Below are 12,417 nucleotides of genomic sequence, written 5' to 3' on the forward strand. Positions count from 1 at the left end.
TGAAAAGTCTTACACTCTAATACTTTAATTCCAAATTGAACCTTAGATTTTTAAAAGGTTTAAAAATCAACACTTATACTATTATTATAATTTTATTATATAGATATGTATAAGAATATGTCATTCTTACCGTTAGTAGGCCTCATTCACGAAGCCGGACTATAAGGGGGGTATAAGGTTGTTGCCTATAAAATGGTGACTTAATGGGTGTCCACTCTCACCCACCGCTTCCTTGATCGGTGGAGGGTCGTTAGCCGAACGGGTAGGATACGACTTTAAATACTCGTTAAAAAGTATAATGAATTATAAAGTAACTATACATTATAAATTCCCAATCTTAGTTACTTTAGGAAAATGTGAAATTGGTGCTAGCCCATAAAATTACACTTTGTACCTTACCAAGTCGTTAGTGGAGCGTGTGTGGTTAACCGGCACACTAACATGGACTAGTAAGAGTGGCAAAGGGTAACTTGACCTTATTATAGATCGGTGGAGCGTGTGTGGTTAACCGGCACATCGATTAGGTAATATTGTTGAGGGTACCAAGTCAATTTGTATGGTTATTCACACCTTGTTTTTGATCCTCGGCATCCCAGTCACAAATTTGAGAGGGCACAATCGAGATTCAAACATGCCATTGAAAAGTTCAATGTATCTCAAAAGATCTAGGAGTTTCAAAACCAATAAAACTTAATAATAAAATATTTCGTTCTTATGGTGGAAATTGGTAAATCGTCATTTACCTACCTTCAAATATTTTATAGTATGGATTACGGCATCCCTCTTCCAACTATAAATAGTTTGTTGGATCCTATCCTTAATATTTCATTTGGGTGAATTATTAAGGATTCCTAATCTAATGAAACTTGTCTTTTTTTCTTTTCAGATGTCTTCCAACAATGCTTATGGCTCAAACACAACAGGCTCCTTTTCCCTTATGAACTTGTGTGGTAAGGTCATCTTTGATGGATCCAATTTTAATGAGTGGATCAGAAACATCAGAATGATTACCCGCTATGAGGACAAAGAATATGTCCTCGATAGGGAGCTTAAGGTTGTGAGTGAAGCCACTGATACTCATGAAGAGTTTGCGGAGTTTGTTGCACATGAAAAGGATGCTACTAAAGTAGCATGCATGATGATGGCCACCATGACTCCTGAACTTCAAAAATCCTATGAAGATTTCTACCCCTATGAGATGCACCTGGATCTGATGGAAAGGTACCATCAGAGCGCGCGTCAGGAGAGGTATGAAATCATCTCCTCCATGATAACCGCAAGGATGAAGGATGGTGAACCCATCACCGGTCACTTGCAGAAAATGCAAAGGTTCGTTGACCGGTTGCTGAAGCTAAATGTTGACTTTCCTGAGGAAATGGCGATTGACATCATTCTCCATTCCTTACCTCCAAGTTATGATCAGTTTCGTATGACTTATCATATGAACAAGGAGGAAGTCACACTTAGCAAACTTCAAGGACTCTTAAGGACAGCTGAAAATGGCCTTAAGGGTAAAGCGGTTGCTACTTCTACTCCTTCAAAAGCCCCTGTTCTGGCTATTGGGCAGGGAAAGGGTAAGAATAGGAAAAACCCTTCGAAGGGTACCAAGGGTAAGACTCTTGATGGTTCCTCTTCAAGTGGGACAAAGAAAGGTCCCATTACTCCTTCTTCAAACCCAAAGGAAGCACAGTGTTTCTATTGCCAGGATAAGGGACACTTCAAGCGAAGCTGCCCCAAATATCTGCAAGATCTAAAGGATGGGAAGGTTAAACCCACCCATGCAGGTATTTACACAATATTGTCTAACAACTCATCTAATGCTAATTCTTGGGTGCTTGATACAGGGTGTGGTATTCACATTTGTACTGATTTGCAGGCACTAAGAAGAAGTGAGCAAGTGGAGCACGGGAAGATAAACTTAGTCATGGGCAACAGGAAAGCATCACCTGTTACCAAGATAGGAGTTTATTCTTTATTGCTTAATAATGGGTTAATGTTAGATTTGAATATGTGTTGTTACTCGCCCGAAATGGAGAGAAATATTATTTCCTTTCATGGCTTGTACAAACAAGGTTTTACATTTTCATTTGATAATAAAAATGGTGCTATTAATGTTTATTACAATGATGTATTTTACTTTAAAGCATTACCTTGTGATGGTGTATATGAAGCCGTGAATGTTGTAGACAATCTAGGAAATAATGTGTTGTATATTGATTCTTCAGATAGCTTGGATAAAGCATCCTTGTGGCATTGTCGTCTTGGACATGTTAACAAGAAGCGCATAGGCCAACTCCAAAAGGCTGGAGTCTTGGAATCATTTGACCTCAAGTCAGATGATAGTTGCGAGTCTTGTTTACTTGGAAAAATGACAAAGTCACCCTTCACAGGTACTTGTGATAGGGGTGAAGGTTTGTTGGACCTTGTACACACGGATGTGTGTGGGCCCTTCAGAGTTGCTACAAGGGATGCTAATCGCTATTATGTGACTTTTACTGATGATTACAGTAGATATGGATATATTTACTTAATCAAGCATAAGTCAGAAACCTTTGAAAAGTTCAAAGAGTTTAAGCAGGAAGTTGAGAATCAATTGGGCAGGAACATCAAGATGCTCCGATCTGATAGAGGAGGAGAGTATCTTAGCATTGAGTTCCTTGACTATCTTAAGGAATGTGGGATTGTCTCAGAATTGACACCTCCCAGAACACCATAGTTGAATGGTGTAGCTGAGAGGCGCAATCGAACCTTGTTGGATATGGTTCGTTCCATGATGAGTCGAGCTTCGTTACCAATCTCTTTCTGGGGGTATGCCTTAGAGACTGCCGCCCATATCCTTAATCTAGTCCCTACTAAAAAGGTTGCCAAAACACCTCACGAGATGTGGACTGGGAAAGTTCCCAATTTGGACCACATCAAAATTTGGGTTTGTGAAGCTTTCGTAAGGCGTGAGACTCATGATAAGCTTGAACCTCGAAGTGAGAGGTGTATTTTCATCGGCTACCCACAGAGATCCTTTGGTTACCTCTTCTACAGACCCAGTGATAATGTGGTCTTTGTAGCAAGAAGAGGAGTCTTTCGTGAGAGAGAATTCATAAGCCAAGGGGACAGTGGGAGGCAAATTGACCTTGAAGAGCTTCAAGAGTCAAGTGGTGAAGGAACCTCAAATGCTATCGACCAACCTGAGGAGGAAACTCCTGTTGATCCGATAGATGAGTCTGTACCTCCAAGACGTTCCACTAGGGTGAGAAACACACCTGATTTTTATTATGGTTATCACATCACCACTGAAGGTGATACATTTATTAGTGATAGTACACTAATAAATTTGGATGAACCTAATAATTACAGGGAAGCCATGGCAGGCCCTGAGTCTGCTAAATGGAAGGAGGCTATGGACAACGAGATTCAGTCCATGTATGACAATCAAGTTTGGAACTTGGTTGACAATGTACCAGGTCGTAAGACAGTTGGGAAGGTACACACTTATAAAGTGCGACTGGTTGCGAAGGGCTTTACTCAAACTCCGGGAGTTGACTATGATGAGACCTTCTCACCAGTAGCTAAGATTAAGTCTATTAGAGTATTGTTAGCCATAGCTGCATTTCATGATTATGAAATATGGCAAATGGATGTCAAAACCGCTTTCCTTAATGGAAAGTTAGCTGAGGATGTTTACATGGCTCAACCAGAGGGTTTTGTCAATACAAGATACCCTAATAGAGTGTGTAAGCTTGATAAATCCATTTATGGATTGAAACAAGCATCTCGCAGATGGAATCTTTGCTTTGATGAGAAAGTCAAAGAGGTTGGCTTTTCTAGGAGTGAGGATGAGTCTTGTGTGTATGTCAGGGCTAGTTGGAGCATAGTTAGCTTCTTGGTGTTGTATGTGGATGACATACTTCTCATAGGAAACGACGTCCCAACCTTGCAGGAGGTTAAGTCCTGGCTTGGGAAGTGTTTCGCTATGAAGGACCTTGGGGAAGCTGCCTATATCCTAGGGATAAGGATATTGAGAGATAGGAGTAAGAGACTAATTGGACTTAGTCAAAGTACTTACTTGGATAAGGTGCTGAAGAGGTTCAGCATGCAAGAATCCAAGAAGGAGAATTACCAATCCAGAGTAATGCCAAGCTGAGTAAAACTCAGAGTCCGAGTACAGAGGCTGAGATAGCTGAAATGATTCATATACCATATGCTTCCGCTGTGGGCTCGATCATGTATGCTATGACTTGTACTCGCCCTGATGTGGCCTTTGCTTTGAGCATGGTCAGTAGATATCAAGGGAACCCTGGCAAGGCACACTGGACAGCGGTAAAGAACATTCTCAAGTATCTGCAGAGGACTAAGGATTGGGTCCTTACCCTCGGAGGCAGTGATGACTTGAGAGTGGAAGGGTATAGCGATGCTAGCTTCCAGACTGATAGGGATAATTTCCGCTCTCAGTCGGGCTGGGTCTTTATCCTAAATGGAGGGGCAATTACTTGGAAAAGTTCCAAGCAGGAGACAGTAGCTGATTCTACTTGTGAATCAGAGTACATAGCAGCAAGTGAAGCAGCTAAGGAGGCGATATGGCTAAAGAACTTCATCGGAGACCTTGGAGTTGTACCAGCTATAAAAAAGCCAATGGAAATTTTCTGTGACAGCGAAAGTGCGGTTGCTTTGGCTAAGGAACCAAGAGATCACGGGAGATCTAGGCACATTGACAGAAAATACCATTTCATCAGACATCGAATAGAAGAAGGACTCCTCGTGGCTAAGAGGGTATCATCAGATGAGAACCCGGCAGATCCCCTCACGAAGGGATTGAGCAGGGTTAAGCATCTACAGCATGCGAGGCGCATTGGGCTGAAGGATGATATTAGTTTCAATAATTAGATTCCTGAAACTTGTAAAATGTAATTGACATTTGATGATAAATAAAAGTTGTTATTTATTTATGAGTAAGGTGTTACTATCTTGTGTTGATTGTTTACTATGTTTCAATTTTGCATGTTTTTACTTCCAGAATAATTATGTTATTATTCAAACCATCCACAGTCAGTAAAACTTTGGAAGTAAGTATTGATTTAAGACTGTCATGAATTTGGCTTGTATGATTTGTCTAAAAGTGATTTGGACAATGCAATGGTTGCTACAACATTCATGAATACTCATAAGGGCTGAGTATTGGATGCAACCCACGCTCACTTGCATCACTTCATGGAATTTATCTCGAGTGATCGTGAGACGGTAATATCATATAAATCTTCAAACCTAGAGATATGAGTTGTTGACTATGAGTTGGTTATTCATTGATTGTACGAAAACGCATTGGTAACTCGATGTTATAAAACGTGCCTTCGTGAATAATTCAACAAGTAGTTAGTACAAGCATATCAGTCGAAGTTTATCTGTTCCTTCTAGAAATAGAAGCGATATATAGGCCCCTCGATGATTTGGTTTTGACCTATGTATCGGGCCCGGTCAGAACCTAATTGATGTGTTCAATTTAGTTCTATGTCGAAACAAATCAGAGATCGAGAAACAAATGTTGGACAATAAGTAAGACCATGTTCCATGTGTTTGTCCGGCTGATATCATGAGAACAGAGGATTATATGATCACTTATCTTAAATGGTGTATCATCATCATCTCAGTTCCGAGAGACTTTGAAAGAGCTACGATTGCTAGTCGGATTTTGAAGTAATATTTGCAAATATAGTTATTAGACTTATCCAAGTGGGAGACTGTTGGATATAGTGTCTAAGTCCATAACTTTATTTGGTATGTACTTGACCCGACCCGGCATGGTCCATTTGGGTTGCATGGCATTGCAATACTTGGATAGACTAAATGAGAGAATAAGGCACTTATGATTATTAATATATTATAAGTTCTAATATATTAATAATAGTATTATTTAATTAGTATTGATCAAGTATTAATCTAGGATTAATTTGGTGGTCAAAGTGAGACTAATTAAATATATAGGGTTGATTATGACAATCATCAATTCTTTTATGGTGGATTAATGATCCATGGTTTATGGGTTATGGATGTAACCAAATGGAAATCCATGGATAGTCCATGGGAGTTACAAATCCATAGGTCATGGGAAATCAAGAGTCATGACAATTAAGGGCATTCATGTGAAAACCCTAATTGTGACAACACTATAAAAGGAACCCTATGGCTAGCAAAAAGTGGACCTAGTGGACATAGTGTTACTAGAGAGGGCATAACCAATTTTGAGTGCTAGAAGTATTCTCTCAAGTTATTCCAAGTCTTGTGGTGTTGTGTGAAGCATTTGAGGCACAACATTTGGGGTGCTAGGCTCACAAAGTCTTGAAGGAATCCAAGCAACAACAAGGTATGTATTTCTACTAGTTTTATGTTTTATGTAATCCCCATGCCATACTAGTTAGGAAATAACCTTGTAAAAGAAATTTGCATGTATATAGTGAAAACATAGATTCAAGGTTATTAGGGTTGCATGTACACTTAGGAAGTGTTAGAATGCTCAAAACCCATCAAATACTTCATTTGGGTGACTTATTAAGGACTCTTTATCTAATAAAACTTGTCTTTCTTTTCAGATGTCTTCCAACACTGCTACTGGCTCAAACCATACAGGCTTTTTTTCCTTAATGAATTTGTGTGGGAAAGTCACTTTTGATGGTTCCAATTTCAATGAATGGATTGGGAACATCAGAATGATTACTCGCTACGAGGGCAAAGAGTATGTCCTCGATAAGGAGATAAAGGTTATCGATGAGTCAACTGCTACTCCTCAGGAGATTGTTGAGTATACTACCCATGAGAAAGATGCCACTAAGGTGTCTTCCATCATGTTGGCCACAATGACAGCAGAACTCCAGAAATCCTATGAAGATTTCTACCCTTTTGAGATGCACCAGGATCTGATGGATAGGTACCATCAGAGTGCTCGTCAGGAGAGCTATGAAATCATTTCCTCCATGATAACAGCTAGGATGAAAGAGGGAGAACCCCTCACTGGTCACTTGCAGAAAATGCAAAGGTTCGTGGACCGGTTATTGAAGCTTAATGTGGATTTTCCTGAGGACATGGCGATTGACATCATTCTCCATTCCTTACCTCCAAGTTATGATCAGTTTCGTATGACTTATCATATGAACAAGGAGGAAGTCACACTAAGTAAGCTCCAAGGACTTTTAAGGACTGCTGAAAGTGGTCTTAAAAGTAAATCAGTTGTTACACCTACTCCTACTACAACCCCTGTTCTGGCAATTGGGCAGGGAAAGGGGAAGAAGACGTAGACCCCTTCGAAGGGTACCAAGGTAACTCTTTATGGCTCCTCTTCAAGTGGAACCAAGAAAGGTTCCATTCCTCCTTCTTCAAACCCAAAGGAAGCACAGTGCTTCTACTGCCATGAAAAGGGGCACTGGAAGCAACGCTGCCCTAAGTACTTGCAGGATGTAAATGATGGGAAAGTTAAACCCACCCATGCAGGTCTTTACACTATATTGTCTAAAAACTCATTGCATACTAACTCTTGGGTGCTTGATACAAGTTGTGGTATTCACATTTGTACTAATTTGCAGGGCCTAAGAAGTATTGAAGAAGTGGAGCACGGGAAGATAAACTTAATCATGGGAAATAGGAAAGCATCACATGTTACCAAGATAGGATATTATTCTTTATTGTTTAATAATGGGTTAATGTTAGATTTGAATAATTGTTATTACTCGTCAGAAATGGCGAGAAATATTATTTCCTTTCATTTTTTGTACAAGCAAGGATTCACCTTTTCATTTTATAATAAAATTGGTACTATTGATGCTTTTTATAATGATGCGTTTTATTTTAAAGCATTACCTTGTGATGGTGTATATGAAACTGTGTCGATTGTAGACAATTTAGGAAATAATGTATTTCACATTGATTCTTCTATTACTTTGGATAAAGTATCCTTGTGGCATTGTCGTCTTGGACATGTCAACAAGAAGCGCATAGGCCAACTCCAAAAGGCTGGAGTTTTGGAATCATTTGACCTAAAATCAGATGATAGTTGCGAGTCTTGTTTACTTGGAAAAATGACAAAGTCGCCCTTCACTGGTACTTGTGAGAGGGGTGAGGGTGTGTTGGACCTCATACACACTGATGTGTGTGGACCCTTCAAAATTGCCACAAGGGATGCTAATCACTATTATGTGACTTTTACTGGTGATTATAGTAGATATGGATATATCTACTTAATCAAGCATAAGTCAGAGACCTTTAAGAAATTCAAAGATTTTAAGCAGGAAGTGGAGAATCAACTGGGCAGGAACATCAAGATGCTCCGATCCGATCGGGGAGGATAGTATCTTAGTATTGAGTTCCTTAACTATCTTAAGGAATGTGGGATTGTCTCACAATTGACACCTCCTAGGACACCACAGCTGAATGGTGTAGCTGAGAGGCACAATCGAACCTTGTTGGACATGATTCGTTCCATGATGAGTCGAGCTTCGTTACCAATCTCATTCTGGTGGTATGCCTTAGAGACTACCCCCCATATCCTTAATCTAGTCCCCACAAAGAAGGTTCCCAAAACACCTCATGAGATGTGGACCGGAAAAGTTCCCAATCTGGACCACATCAAGATTTGGGGTTCCGAGGCTTTCGTGAGGTGCGAGTCTCACGACAAGCTCGAACCTCGAAGCGAGAGGTGTATTTTCATCGGCTACCCACAGAAATCCTTTGGTTACCTCTTCTACAGACCCAGTAAGAATGTGGTCTTTGTGGTAAGGAGAGGAGTCTTTTCGTGAGATAGAATTTATAAGCCAATGAGACAGTGGGAGGCAAATTGACCTTGAAGAGGTTCAAGAGTCAAGCGGTGAAGGAACCTCAAACACTAGCTACCAACCTGAGGAGGAAACTCATGTTGATCTGATAGATGAGCCCATACCTCTGAGGCGTTCCACGAGATTAGGAATGCACCTGAGCATTACTATGGTTTCCATATTACTGTAGAAGGTGATACGCTTATCAGTGATAGTACACTGGTAAGTCTGGATGAACCTAACAGCTACACGGAAGCCATGGCAGCCCCTGAGGCTGCTAAATGGAAAGAGGCTATGGACAGCAAGATACAATCCATGTATTACAATCAAGTTTGGAACTTGGTTGACAATGTACCATGTCGTAAGACAGTTGGGTGCAAATGGATCTTTAAGAAGAAGACCGACATGGATGGTAATGTACACACTTATAAGGCGCGACTGGTTGCAAGGAGCTTTTCTCAAACTCCGGGATTTGATTATGATGAGACGTTTTCACCAGTGGCAAAGATTAAGTCTATTAGGGTTATGCTAGCCATTGCTGCATTTCATGATTATGAAATATGGCAAATGGATGTCAAAACCGCTTTCCTTAATGGAAAGTTGGCTGAGGATGTTTACATGGCTCATCCAGAGGGTTTTGTCGATGCAAAGTACCCTAATAGAGTGTGTAAGCTTGATAAATCCATTTATGGATTGAAACAAGCACCTCGCAGATGGAATCTTTGCTTCGATGAGAAAGTCAAAGACTTTGGCTTTTCGAGGATCCAGGATGAGTTCTGTATATATGTTAGGACTAATGGGAGTATAGTTAGCTTTTTGGTGTTGTATGTGGATGACATACTACTCATAGGAAATGACATCCCAACCTTGCAGGAGGTTAAGTCCTGGCTTGGGAAGTGTTTCGCTATGAAGGACCTTGGGGAAGCTGCCTATATCCTACGGATAAGGATACTGAGAGACAGGAGTAAAATACTAATTGGACTTAGTCAGAGTACCTACTTGGATAAAGTGTTGAAGAGGTTCAACATGGAGAATTCCAAGAAAAGAGAGTTACCGATCCAGCACAATGCCAGACTGAGTAAAACTCAGAGTCCGAGTACAGAAGTTGAGATAGCTGAGATGAGTCGATTACCATTTGCTTCCGCTGTTGGCTCGAGCATGTATGTTATGACTTGTACTCGTCCTGATGTGGCCTTTGCTTTGAGCATGGTCAGTAGATATCAGGGAAACTCGGGCAAGGCTCACTGGACTGCGGTAAAGAACATTCGCAAGTACCTACGGAGGACTAAGGACTAGGTTCTTACCCTCGGTGGGAGTGATGACTTGAGAGTAGTAGGGTATAGCGATGCTAGTTTTTAGACTGATAGGGATAATTTCCGCTCTCAGTCAGGCTGGGTCTTTCCCCTGAATGGAGGAGCAATTACTTGGAAAAGTTCCAAGCAAGAGACAGTAGCTGATTCTACTTGTGAATCAGAGTACATAGCAGCATGTGAAGCGGCAAAGGAGGCGATATGGCTGAAGAACTTCATTGGAGACCTTGGAGTTGTACCAGCTATACAGGAGTCTATGGAGATTTTCTGTGACAGCAATGGTGCGGTTGCCTTAGCCAAGGAACCAAGAGCTCATGGTAGATCCAGACACATTGACAGAAAATATCACTTCATAAGACACAAAATAGAAGAAGGACTCCTCGTGGCAAAGAGGGTATCGTCGGAAGAGAATCCTGCAGATCCCCTCACAAAGGGACTGACTAGGGTTAGGCATTTGCAGCATGCGTCGGGCTGAGAGACGATATTAGTTTTAATAATTAGATAGTTTTCTGAAACTTGTAAAATGTAATTAACATTTGATGATTAAATAAAAGTTGTTATTTATTTATGAGTAAAGTGTTACTATCCTATGTTGATCGTTTACTATTGTTTCAATTTTGCATGTTTTAACTTCCAGAATAATCATTTTATTCAAACTCTCCGCAGTCGGTCATATGTTGGAAGTAAGTATTGAATAAAGACTGTCATGAATCTGGCTTGTAAGATTTGTCTATGGTGCATTAGACATAGCAATGCTTGCTACAACATTCATGAGTGCTCATAAGTTCTGAGTATTGGATTAAACCCACGCTCACTTGTATCACTTCATGGAATTTATCTTGAGAGATCGTGAGACGGTAACATCATATAAATCTTCAAACCTAGAGATATGAGTTGTTGATTATGAGTTGGTTATACATGGATTGTACGAAAACACATTGGTAACTCGATGTTATAAAACGTGCTTTTGTGCATAATTCAATAAGTAGTCAGTACAAGCATATGAGTCAAAGTTTATCTGTTCCTTCTAGGATTAGAAGCGATATATGGGCCCCTCGATGATTTGGTTTTGACCTATGTATCGGGCCCGGTCAGAACCTAATTGATGTGTTCGGTTTAGTTCTATGTCAACCAAATCAGAGATCGAGAAACAACTGCTGGACAATAAGTACGACATTGTTCCATGTATTTTTCCGGCTGATATCTTGAGAACAGAGGATTATATGATCACTTATCTAAAATGGTGTTTCATTCAACAGAGTTTTAAAAGAGATACGATTGCTGGTTGGTTCCTGAAGTTATACTTGCAGCTATAGTTATCAGACTTATCCAAGCGGGAGACTGTTGGATAAGGTGTCTAAGTCCGTAACTATATTTGGTATGACTTGACCCGACCCGACATGGTCCATTTGGGTTGCACTTCACCTAACAATTTGTATGGATATATTTTTGAGAATAAGATGTTTATAATCCATTAATATATTGTTTGTTATAATATATTAATATTATTTAATTAGTGTTGATCAAGATTTGATTTATGGAATTAATTCAATGATCAAATGGAACTAATTAAATATGGACTCTTGCATATATATGGAATGGGATAAGATTTATTTAGGATGGGCTAAGAGTATATGGAAGTCCATGGATAGTCCATGGAGCTTTTAACCCATGGATCCTAGGTAAATGAAGAGTCATGGGTATCAGGGTGTAACCCTAATCCTCCATACTATATAAAGAGGGCCTTGGTTCTAGAATTGGCACTAGTGTGTGTGAGAAACAAGGGTGGGCCGATTTTAGCAAGCATCATATTCTATAAAGTATTTCCAAGTTGTTTTGGGTGATTTGTGACACCACTTGAGGCATCCACATTATTGGTGCTAGGCTCTAAAACTCCAAGCAATCAACCACAAAAGAAAGGTATGTTATTCTACTTAAAGTTTTGTATTTCAAGTACCCCATAACATGCTAGTTAGGGTGTAAACCTTGGAAATCAAATTTGCATGTATTTTAGAGAAAACATAGATCCAAGGTTTCTAGGGTTGCATGTACACCATAGGAGTGTTAGAATGCTCATAACCCAACACGTACTTCGTACGCCCAGCGTTCGCATGCGAGGTCAGAAGTCGGCCACGTCCTTCTCTCTTCGCTCGAAGCACATATATCGGATAAGATTGCCCCATCCGAGACCCAGGTTCCGATGAGAGGGCACGCCTCGCATGTACGCCCCGGGTACGAAGGCTACGCCCCGCGTAGATGGCCGCCTCATAGTACGCCCAGTGTACAAAGGAGTTACGCTCAGCGTAGTCAGCAGCTTC

Source organism: Lactuca virosa, chromosome 3 (assembly GCF_052849685.1).
Source record: "Lactuca virosa cultivar CGN04683 chromosome 3, Lactuca_virosa_CGN04683_v6, whole genome shotgun sequence".
In the NCBI taxonomy this organism is placed as follows: Eukaryota; Viridiplantae; Streptophyta; class Magnoliopsida; order Asterales; family Asteraceae; genus Lactuca; species Lactuca virosa.